Source organism: Crocuta crocuta, unplaced genomic scaffold (assembly GCF_008692635.1).
Source record: "Crocuta crocuta isolate KB4526 unplaced genomic scaffold, BGI_CrCroc_1.0 scaffold168, whole genome shotgun sequence".
Classification (NCBI taxonomy): domain Eukaryota; kingdom Metazoa; phylum Chordata; class Mammalia; order Carnivora; family Hyaenidae; genus Crocuta; species Crocuta crocuta.
In genome coordinates, this window is record NW_027532591.1 from 3347276 (window position 1) to 3360226 (window position 12951).

A 12951-nucleotide genomic window follows, 5' to 3' on the forward strand; every position below is an offset into this window, starting at 1 on the left:
GATAAAATAAAAAGCCAAAACACAAACTCAAAGAAAATATTCATAATACACATATATCTGATGACCCTCAAAAGCATTCAATTGAGAGAAAAGTCAGATTAAGACTGCATGATATATGACTTCATTTATATGAAGTCTAATAACAAGGCAAGCTAATCTATAGTGATAAAAAATCATTCCTGTAGATTCCCGTGAAGGGATTGATTAGAAGACACTTGAAGGAACCTTTCTAGAGCAATAAAAAATGTACTCTACCTTTATTTAGGTAATGGACTACTCAGCAATTTTTTAAATTACATATATATGAAAATATGGATGAAACATAACAGCATTATGCTGAGGGAAAGAAGATGCAAAAACCTACATGCTGTAGGACTTCATGTAAATGAAGTCCGGTAAAAGGCAAAACTAATTTATCATGACAGAAATCAGAACAGTGGTTCCCTATGAGACATGGGGATTGACTGGAGTAGACATGAGGGAATCTTTCTGGAACAAATATTCTATGTCTTTGTTAGGGTGATGGTTATAAAGAGGTACATACAGCTATAAAAACATCAAACTGCTTAAGATAAGTGCATGCCACTGAATGTGAATTTCACACAAATGAACACTTTTAAGTTATAAACAACATAATAAATGGACTTTTACTTATTAAAAACAGCAGAGTAATAAAATGATGTAACAGAGACTTGATTTTCCTAACAACTTTCATACTTTGCCAAAATGTTTTTACATACCAACACAGTTACCATTGCATCTAACTCCTTACAAAAAATGTGTATAAAAAATAAAGAAATATTCAAATAAATGAAAGCTGAGAAAATTCCTCACCAACAGATATTTCTTGCATTCAAATAACAGTAAAAGGTTCTTCATGCTGAAGGGAAGTGATACCAGATGGGATCTTTAATGTATAGCATACCAAAAATGGTAAGTATGTGGGTAAATACAAGACACTTGTTGCTTATATTCATTAAGAACAATTCTTTAAAACTAACTAAAACAATAGCAATGCGTTGTGAGGTTTATAACATGTAGAAATAAAATATATGACAAGTATAAAACAAAGGCTGGGACAGAATAAATGGGAGTATACCCTTATAAAGTTCATACTATTATACATGAAGTGGTAGAATTCAAGACAGACTGTGCTAAGTAAGCCAACTATATTATAATCCCTACAACAACAAGAAAAAAAGAGTATAGGAAGTATGGCCAAGATGATCTCAGATTTATCTAAGCTGAAACTACATTTCTGAAAACTTCTTCCCTGAGGGGTTTTGGGTCAGGAGTGGCCATAAGAAAAAAAAGGCAGCAGATGAGAAACAAGCATTATTGACCTCAAAAAGTCTACAAGGTGCTATTGTAGCTCATATATATTGTCAATGATCTGCTAACTCACTTAGCTGACATGGAAAAGATACACCCACAGTTTCTCCAGATCTGGACTAATCTTCCTCATAAATATCGATGCAAAAGTGGTTAACAAAATCAAGTCCAGGAATATGTGTATGTATGTGCATGTGAGTTTGTAGGTATATACATTCACATATATATACACACACGTTATAAAAAAGATAACACATCATGACCAAGTGGGGTTTCTCCTAGCAATGGTGATTGAACATGAGTAAATCAGTGTAATTTACCATAACAACAAAAATAATAGAGAGAATCTAAATGTTAATCTCACTTAAATAAAAAAAGTATCTGATGGGGTGCCTGGCTGGCTCAGTTGGAAAAGCATGCAACTCTTGATCTCAGGATTCTGAGTTCAAGCCCCACATTTGTTGTAGACATTACTTTAAAAAAAGAAGAGACTTCAAAAAAAAGTATCTGGGGCACCTCGATCGCTCAGTCAGTTAAGCAGCCAACTCAATCTCAGCTCAGGTCATGATCTCACAGTTTGTGAGATCTGTTCTCGTTGACTCTGCATTGACATTGCAAAGCCTCCCTGGGAGGCTCGCGCTCTCTCGCTCGCTCTCTCTCTCTCTCTCTCTCTCTGCCCCTCACCCAGTCGCACGTGAACACTCTCTCAAAATAAATATTTTAAGTAGTTGACAATATTTAACACGTATAATAAAACTAGGAAAAAAGAATATTCCTTAACTTGATGAAAGAATCTACTTAAAAAGCCTACAGTAACACTATACTTAACAGTGAAAGCGCAAGTATTTTCTTCCTAAGATTGTTCCTAAGAACAAGGCAAAAATGTTTGCTATCACCAGTTCTATTCAACATTGCATGGGACATCCCCGCCAATGTGATAAAGCAAGAAAAAAGTCCTAAGTTAGTAGGTAAGGTATCTTTTATCACAGACAAATGACTGTAGAGAGAAAATCCTCTGCATTCTTTAAAAGAAAACCTCCTACAGTGGTAAGGAAATTTATAAGGTCACAAAATACAAAATAAACATGACAAGAGCCTACCATATCCTCAAAAAATTAAATACAAAATTGCCATTTGATCCAGCAATTGTACATTTGGGTGTATACCCAAAAGAACTGAAAGCAGGAACTTGAATAGACATTTGTACATTCATGTTCACAGCTATACTATTCACAACAGCCAAAATGTGGAAACCCAAATGTCCACTGACCGATGAACAGATAAAAGATGGTATATGCAAACAACAACTTATTCAATCTTAATAAGGCAGGAAATTCTGACACATGCTATAACACGGATAAACCTTGAGGTCATTATGCTAATATAAGTCAGACACAATGGGACAAATTACTATAGGGTTCCACTTACATGAGGTAGCTAGAATAGTCAAATCCACAGAGATAGAAAGTAGAATGGGGTTGCCAAGGACTGGAGAGAGAGGGGTACGAAGAGTTAATGTTTAATTGGTAGGGAGTTTTAGTTCAAGAAAATGAAAAAATTCTAGAGACAGATGATGGTGCATGGTGTGAATGTACCTAATGCCACTGAATTCTACACTTACAAATGGCTAAAACAAAAATATAATAAATCTTATATTATATATATTTAGCCACAATTTTTTTTTAAAAGCCTACTGGGGGCGCCTGGGTGGCTCAGTTGGTTAAGCATCCAACTTCAGTTCAAGCCATGATCTCATGGTTTGTGGGCTCAAGCCCATGACAGGCTCCTTGCTGAACAGGGCCCACTGTGAATCCCGTCTCACTCTCTCTCTCTGCCCCTCCACTACACATGTACATGCTCTCTCAAAAACAAACATTTTTTTAAAAGCCTGTATGGTTTCCTGCATATAATGTTTGAAAATTAACATATATGTTAGATTCAAAGTACTGGGTTATCCTGGAGCATGAGGAGATAATGACTAAAAGGCTTCTCAAGTTATATTGTTTTCTTAACCTGAGTGTTGGTTTAATGGGTTGTATTCATTTTGTACAAGTTCATGAAACTTTTATGATTTGTGTTCTTTGCTCTGTGAATATTATACCACAACATTTTGTTTTTTGCTTGCTTGCTTTAATTAATGACAGACAAACTGATTTTGGTGAGGTGAAGACCTGGATCATACAGCTAGAATGGTTTCAGGACCAAGTCAGCTGTCTTGTAAGTGAGCCCTACTGACAGTCCAACATCCACATTACACTGCATATTTACTGCATGCTATCTGTCTTTGACACAGGGAGTACAATTCTTCTGCAATGGTGAAAATATTGTTTCTATTCCAAAAATAGTCTCAAAATGAAAGTCAACTTCTATTAATAACTGAAGTATACAGAAAACGAAGAGGTCTAACAAAGTAATTTGAGTGTCTCTAAGCATGCAGAAAAAAGAACATGAAGGATATATATACGTGTGTGTTAAAAAAATTATTCTACATGTTAAAGCATTCTTAAGGCCCAATTGCTCATAGTCTCAGTTGCAATAATTATTTAGAATAAAAATATTATGCCTTAAAAAAACATCAGGTGTTCTGAATTTAAAAGCTGTGAAGGCGGGGCATCTGGGTGACTCAGTTGAGCATCTGACTTTTCATTTTGGATCAGGTCATGATCCCAGGGCCTGGGATCAAGCCCTGCTCAGGCTCCTCACTGAGCATGGAGCCTACTTGTGATGCTCTCTTTCTCCCTCCGCCCCTCTCCCCTGCTCACACTCTGAAATGAAATGAAATGAATTAAGATAAAATAAAATAAAATAAAATAAAACAAAATAAAATCTGTGAAGACAAAAAAATTAGACATTTGTTTTTACTTTGATCAAATCAAGGAATGTTTAACACCATTAGGAAATAATATTCTCAGTAATACCCTCATGTATTACTAAAACTAATAGTTTTAGAACTAAAACAGAAAAAAGCTATTTCATCATTCACATAATTTATATAAAGGAAAGCAGAAAGGGTATGCTCAAAAAGTGCTCTTAAGTTCTGACTTAATAATATATAAACTTTATCCTGGACATTAAAAAATTATACTTCTTGAGCACAAATTCTGCATGTTTATGACTGTATGTGCGCTAAAAAAATTATTGAGTTGACAAAGGTGTATGGATTAATATCTCTCCAAGAAAAGAAAAATTTTGATAAATTTTATACACTATAGTACATCTTTAAATAAAAAAGAACTAGAGAACAGATTCATTTTAAGAGCTTACATTCTCCTTTATAACCACAAGAGGGAGCAAACATTTAACACATCTTTATGGGAATTTCATTACATACTAATTTTTACGCAAGGCTTTTAGGGGACAATAATTGCAAAAAAACAACTTCCAAAAAGTATTTGACTGTTTACTATGGGCTAAACAGTGTCTGGAAATACTGTGGGTAAAATATATAGCTCCTGTTCCCAGGCTTCATAGTACTTTACACAACAAAGTACATCTAGAGTTTTGTAAGATTTTTTAATAAACATGAACAAATAATACTTGGCTTTTTTATAACATTACTATAAACTGTAATTTGTAAGTATTCAGTCTGACCAGAAAATACAAATATGATGGAAAAAGACTAAACAAATATCAGTAATTTATATTCTACAACTCTAAGAGGCAAATAACATGCATTATGCAGTTTATTATATAAAGAGTTCACAGTAGGCTCTCAAATACCAGTATCTTTTTCTGAATGGACTCCAATAATTTAAGCTACTTCATCTTTTTGCATTTAGCTTAATCATAATACAAGTAAATTAACACTGACTTAGGGGGATTTGTGGCTGTAGCTAACAAAGTTATTTTAGGAGAGAGGCATCTTTAAAATGTACAATGAAGGGAGCCTGGGTGGCTCAGTCGGTTAAGCATCCAACTTCAGCTCAGGTCATGATCTCGTGGTTTGTGGGTTTGAGCCCGGTGTTGGGATCCATGCTGACAGGTTGGAGCTCAGAGCCTGTAGCCTGCTTCAGATTCTGTGTCTCCCTCTTTTTCTGCCTTCCCCGCTTATGCACAAGCACGCACTCTTTCTCTCTTTCAAAAATAAACATTAAAAATTCTATAAATAAATAAATGAAATGTACAATGAGGGCACCTGGCTGGCTTGGTAGGTAGAGCATCCAACTCTTGATCTCAGTGTTTTAGGTCTGCACCCCATGTTGGGTGTAGAGATTACTTAAAAATAAAATGTACTGGGGTGCTGGGTGGCTCAGTTGGTTTACATTGACTTCAGCTCAGGTCATGATCTCATGGTTTGTGAGTTTGAGGCCCACATCAGACTCACTGCTGTCAGCACAGAGCCTGCCTCAGATCCTCTGTTCCCCACTCCCTCAATCCCCCCACCCAGCACTCATGCTCTCTCTCAGAAATGAATAAACATTTTTTAAATGTACTAATGAACAATAAAATCATAATGCCAACATTAAAAATTCTCAATCACAGCCTATCAATAACATTTGAATAAAGCTATTTTTATATTATTTAAAGATGAATGGCTTTTTTTTTTTTTTTTAGTTTATTCATTTTTGAGACAGAGCACGAGTAGGGGAGGGACAGAGAGAGACGGAGACATAGAACCTGAAACAGGCTCCAGGCACTGAGCTGTCAGCACAGAACCTGATGCGGGGCTCGAACCCACGAACTGTGAGATCACCTGAGCTGAAGTCAGATGCTTTACCAACTAAGGGTGGCTACCCAAGCGCCCCATGATAAATGGATTTCAAAAGGGCATGATGAATAGATAGGTGACCTCAGGAGAGCTCTGCTGATTAGTATTATCTTCATAGGAGTAGATCTTTATAGAAGCAAAGTATGGAGAATAGTCCTTCACAGGAAAGTATGTTGACAGAAAACAATGTGTAGTTAAAAAGAAAAAAATCAAGTCTCAATTAAAGCTGAACTGGCTTCATATCTGAGTTTTGCCAACTATTAGCCCTGCAACTTTAAGAAGAATAGTAATCATCTTGCAAGGCTATTACAAGGATTGATAATTACACAGGTAAAATGCCTAACATAAGAGCTCAAATATTAACTGCAATTTATAGATGAGAAAACAAGGCCACATGATTTACCCAGGATTAGAAAGTAGAAAAGTAAGCCAGAACTTCCTTATTTCTAGCAATACTCCTTAAAGTCTACTTGGCCTGATATTAAATATAATAGCTTTGTTATAATTAGTATCTACATTGTATAGGTTTTCTCACCTTACATTTCCAACCTAACTGGATCTTTATACTTCAAATGCCCCTCTCGTAAACAATATAGATCAGTTTTTCTTGTTTATCCAATCTTTTTTTTTTCTTGTCTTACCTTAAACAATTTTAATTACAAATGGGGAGAGGGTGGAAGGAATGAGGGAGGCCGGGAAAGGGAGTACAGGCTGGCTCCTAGAAAGTGGCAGCTGAGTTCATGCCACACTCTTGAAAATATCAGTGGATGAGGTGAGGGTGGGTTCTGGAACCTTTCTAAGAAGAGTCTCTACCTTCTGATTAGTGTTTAGTCTGTTTACATTTAACGTAATCATTAATATGACAAGTTTGTCCACCTTTTTGTTCGTAATGTCTCAATTGTTGTTCAGTTATTCTTCCTTATCTACATTCTTTAAGGTTAAGCCTATTTTTCAGTAGTCTATTTTATCTCCTCTATTGGTGCTTTTTTTCTTTTAATGTTTATTTTTGAGAGAGAGAGAGCATGTGCACAAGGAGGGGGACCAAGGATCCAAAGCAAGTTCGGCACTGACAGCAGCAAGCCCAATGCAGGACTCGAACCAACAGAACCATGAGATCATGACCCAAACCGATGTCAGTCACTCAGTCAACTGAGCCACTCAGGCACCCCTCTTTATTTATTTTTAACCTGTGCAGTGGTGCAGGGGGGAGAGAGGGGGCCGGCTCTGATTATAGCAGAGCCTTGGCATTTCCAGGGGATGGAGTCTGAAGGTATGCTGACATGGATAGAGTCATCCTTTGATGAAAGGGCAATAGTGACATACATAGTTGGCCCTGGGACTCAGTTCTATATGTATTCCTACTGAGTTTTTAGGAGACCTTCATGAAGATAGCTGCAAGGAATTCCCTGCTGGCCAGGACACATCTCACAATTGCAGATGCTGCATGTTACCCATGGGGAAAGTCTGAAATTGTAGAGTCATGGATCTTGCTTGGTTTTCTACCATTGCTTTAATAATCCCAGATAGGATGCTCTGGACTTGCCCAACAAAGCATTTACTCAAAATTACCTCTCTTCTGGTTGCTGTTGTCAAATTAAGATTAAAGGGATGGGAATACCATGAATCTTGGTGGTGTTGGTGACAGTGCTGGATAAAAACAGCACCTTTAATTCTTAGTGCTATAAATCTAGAAGTATGCTACTGAGGGTATACCAGACATTCATTGTGCAACAGATACTTGTATGATTCCACCTGTACTGTGATGTGAGGATATTAGGAAGACAGAGAAATATGTATTACCTGACACTGTCTTGATTCATGTTTTCTTCTTTGATTCATACTGTCACTGAACAAAAATCTACTGAATACCTGCTCTGTGCCAGGCATTATACTATGTAACTGGCATTATACTAGGTAATTATATTAGTAATTGTAACTTCTTAAGGCAGTTAAAATAGCTAATAAATGCTGATCTCTTTATAGCTTCTTTACTCTAGATCTGTACAGAATTTCTTTCCCTGTCACATGAAAGGAACTATGTTACCATTAACTCCTACTATTGGGGTCCTAATTTTCTAGTTCCTTCCACTACTCTTTATCACTAGCTTGCTTTTCTCCGGATATTTTTATTTACTAATGGCACACTTCAATGGAGGAGGTTGGGAGTGAATACAACATTCCAAAAAAGGCTAGGCGCAGAGCAGAAGGGCCTCTCCTTTAATTTTGTACATTACATTACTATTAACGCAGTCACCTTACAGTTTTGAGGTTTTTAATGGCTAGAAACTTAAAACGCTATATGCACCACAAAAAGGTAAGGCATATCTCCCTCATCCTAAATTTAATCATTTGCGTTTCTCAAGTCTCACTCCTAACTTCTCTTGAATTCTATATTTATTTGCTTATACAGGATGAAGGTCAAGTTCATTGGCACACTAGCAAAGCTCTTTCTTTTTTGGCGTTTTGTAGGCTATGCTTTTCCCATTGCCTTGTTCTGTAGTGACACTTTGATGCTTGTACTTTTCTTGAATTTATGTCATGTCTCTTTGACTTTGCAGTTCTCCCAATGCCTACCTCCCAGTCTTCTATTTATCTCTTTTAGTTCTGCATAGGCATTACTTCTTATGAAGGCTTCTCTACAGTTACCCACTCCTTCTCTATTTCATTCCTTTTTTTCTTTTCTATTTCATTCTTATGCATGCATCTGTTATTGCAGCTATCACCTTACTATGTAAATATTTCCTTGTCTTTCTTATTAAGGTGTGAGTTCCTTACAGCCAGGAACTAGATCTTATTCATCTTAGTATTCCTAATGCCTAGCACACATTCTGGCATATAGTGTGTTCTCACTGAATAGTAAACTACTGAAATAGGATGAACATGAAAAGGATATGATTGACTTTTGGGATCCTGCTTTTGTCATCTTAATACTAGCTGTTTTAGCTTGGCGTCATTTGCAAATGTAATGAACATCATTCCATTAACACTGAGTGTCCCAAGGTTTGGAATTATGTCATATTCATCTCTATATTGCTAGTATCTAACTCAGTGCCTGCCAAATACCAGGTTAGCAGTGTTTACTGAACTGAAGCAAACTAAATTGAAATTAGATGAAGGGCACTCATGCTGCAAAGATACTATATAACTAGTAGCATTCATCTTTATTTCTGTATGTTATTTTAAAAATTAATAAAAAGTTTTGTCAGTTGCCTTATTAAAATCCAGATTTAGGGTATATATATAAATTACTGAGATTTAGGTCAAATTACTAAAAAATCTTTTGGCATCATTTATTATAATGGTTATACATTTCTTTCCAAGGATTTATAAAGTATTTGTTTTAAAACTTGGCATGAATTGATGTCAAGGTAATAGTGGTAATTGTCTTAATGTTTTTATCTTTTTTCCTCTTTTGAAGTGCTCCTAGCATTCTTTCTATTAAACAAAAAAAGTCCCCAAAGATGTCCTGTTGTTTGTGTGGATATTACTGGCAAGATTTTTCAGTACCTTTGCAGGTACTTGGTATGACACATAAATTTCCAGATTCAAGCTCTGTGGACATCGAGGAGGATTAATACTAAGGAAGTCATATATAGGCAGACCATAATCACATTGCTGAAAACCAAAAATGAAAAGTCTTAAAGACATTCCTTGAAGAGAACATGACAAGAATAGTAATTAACTTCCCATAAGAAAAAATGGAATAAATACAGGAAAAAATGGAATAGTATCTTCCAGTATTGAAAGAAAAAATATCAAACTAGAATTTTATATGTAGCAAAATTATCCTTCAAAAGTAAGAATGAAGACATTTTCAGAAAACATAAGAGTTTGTTGTCAACAGACCTACACATTATAAGAAATGCTAATGGCAGTTCCTTAGGCTGAAGAAAAGTGATACCAGATGGAAATGTGGATCTATGGAAGAAGTGAAGAGCACTGAATGTGGTGTGTGTGTATGTGTTGCCTTTTTATTATTTCTTTTTTTTAATGTTTTTATTTATATTTGAGAGAGACAGCAAACAGAGCTTGAGTGAGGGAGAGGGGCAGAGAGACGGAGACAGAATCTGAAGCAGGCTCCAGGCTCTAAGCTGTGAGCTGTCAGCACAGAGCCTGATGAAGGGCTCAAACGCACAAGCAGCAGGATCATGACTTGAGCCGAAGTCAGATGCTCAATGAACTGAGCCACCCATGTGCCTGGCCTTTTTATTATTTCTTAAAGAACATTTGACTAGCACAAAATACACTGTGGAGTTTTATACATCATGTAGAAGTAAAATATATGACAATAGCAGCTAAAAGAAAATAAGTAAATATACTTTCTCATAAGGTTCTTATATACAATGTAGTAATACTAACTCAAGGGAGACTAATTAAGTTATAGATACATAATCTGTAGAACAACCACTAATAAATAGAACCATAGTTAAAGAGCCAATAGAGATGCTCGCTTCGGCAGCACATATACTAAAACTGAAACGATACAGAGATTAGCATGGCCCCTGCACAAGGATGACACGCAAAGTCATGAAGCATTCCATATTTTTAGGATGTGCTTTATAACTTCCTAAGGTTTTAACAAACTTCCCAGAATGTGAATGGTAAAAGAAGTCTTTTGACCAATTAGGCCCTTTCATTTAGGATGCTAAGTTACTTGGCAAAACACTGTTGCACAATGGTAAACCTTAGGTTGTACTGCACGGGTAAATGCTGCAACTGCCCAAATATATATGCAATTCCTAAAGTTTTAATGTTTTGGTATAAGGTTATCATTTAATATTCTGATTACTTGAAATGTTATGTGTCACTGAAATAACTAAATTTGTCAATTGCATAATAAACTCTTATCAGATCTTTAACAATGTCCATTTCTGAGATTTTGTCATTTATAATTGTTCTTATTCTCTCACAAAATGAGTTTCTTCTTCAAAGAGATTTATAAAAAGGACTTTTGAAACAAATACAGGTAATTGAAATCTTTAAGATTAATACTAAAATGGGTAAGAATTTCCAGAGCTAAAAAATTGCATTTAAACTGAACAAGAATTAGGAACATGAGACTAAATGAACTGAGGAAGATTATAGTTTTGTGACTTTTGTTAGAAATATTGCTGGTTCTCTAATATTTGCTTATCCAGATTAAGAAAACATTTTCTTAAAATATCTATGATATACAGAAATGTCATAAAGTATTCATTTGTAAACTGAGGCATTTATCTTTTCTTTCTACCTAAACCCTCTGAAATTCAAAATCTCCCAGTGAGTATTCCTTCTTTCATGGCAATTACAATTGTTTGCATAAGTTCAATAAGAATCTGTTCATCTTTTAACTGGAACAATTACTATTCTTGCTGAGCTTATGTAAATAATTAGGCCAGGATTAAGACTGGACTTGTTCTACAAATGCATTGGTCTCAAACTGGCTATCTCTGGAAATGAAGGTTTTTAGAGAGAAAAACTATGTTTCAACAACGCACCGTTATGGATGTTAAATTCTAGTTCTGATTGTCTTTAAATGTTTGTTGTTTGCCTAAATTAAACAACTTGAGGTAACCTTCAAAAAAAAATTGTTACAGTATTTCACAGATACACAATCTTCTGTGATTGTTATTCTGTGGGGATGATAATAAGACCCCTTGGGCATATGATTATTTAAACAACAGGAAAACAGGATGGATCTCTAAATATGCAAACCATATCCTCCCTAGACCTGATCTGACATTTACTAGAAACCCACCCCATATAAACCCAGGATATCTGGTTTATTTGAAGGTTGGGGGTCACCCCTTTCCATGACTTAGAGGTGGACTACACAGATATACAACCAAAGGATCCAGCTCTTAAAGTTTCAGGCATCACCAAGAACCCTCAACCTGGTGAGGTGATCCAGAACCAGTCAACCAGCTTAAACTGACCCTCAAAAGGACACTGGCCCCTGAGATCTCCAGACCTGTTCCAGCCACACCCCAGAAGCTGGCTGGTCTATGCACAGCAGAAACTTGAGGAATCACTGGTCCAATAAGATAAACTTACTCTTTGCCATCGGATTGGCAAACGTTGCCCCAGAAAGCTGGGGAAATAGCGAAATGTTCTGTTGGTATTAATTGCCTCTAATCTGGACAATTAGATTTGTAAGAACAGAGCACCTTCAATGGAAGAGTCTGTTAAACTAACCCTTCCTTGGTATGATGATTATGGGTGACAGGTTGTACAGAAGATTAATTCTGCTCTCATGCACCCAAGGCAATTAGTTGGGGCTCTAATACTGGGCATTACTGCACTAATTGCCATTATAGGGTCTGTGGCTGCGTCTATCGTCTCTCTTGTTCAGGAGGTACATATAGCCCAACACATTAACCAATTAACAAAAAAATGTCTCTTTTCTATTGGCTACTAAAGAATAACTGACAGAAAATTAGACACTCAGGTCAATGCCTTAGAAGAGGCAATATTATTTATTGGCAATAAATTAAATTTTCTATTAAAAAAAAGCCAACAGAGGAGGAGCACCTGAGTGCTCAGTCAGTTAAGCGTCCAACTTTGGCTGAGGTTATGAACTTACCCACTTTGGATCTTCTGTGTCCTTTCTCTGTCTCTCTCCCACTCGCATGCACGAAACCATCTGGTTGTTTACTGGTATATCAATATTTTTATCTTGAAAATTAAAATTACTCCCAGATTATAGGTAGAATTTATGATCTAAAAAAAAAATCTTTAATCTTGAGGTTCCTGGGTAGCTCAGTCACTTAAGTATCCAACTTAGAAGCATCCGACTTTGGCTCAGGTCACCATCTCACAGTTCATGGGTTCGAGCCCCATGTTGGGGCTGTGCTGACAGCTCAGAATCACTGAGCTTTCTAATTCTATTTCCCTCTCTCTTTGCCCCTCCCCAACTTGTTCTCTCTCTTTCT

General features: G+C 36.2%; 1 protein-coding gene and 1 non-coding gene across 2 annotated transcripts in view; one reads left to right on the forward strand and one right to left on the reverse strand.

The window, feature by feature from the left end:
* FAF1 (Fas associated factor 1) overlaps window positions 1-12951 on the reverse strand; it is a 449320-nt gene that overhangs the window by 420680 nt on the left and 15689 nt on the right. The window lies entirely within an intron of this gene.
* LOC144244503 (U6 spliceosomal RNA) lies at window positions 10484-10587 on the forward strand. The gene has a single exon (XR_013338964.1). It is a non-coding gene; the product is annotated as a U6 spliceosomal RNA (small nuclear RNA).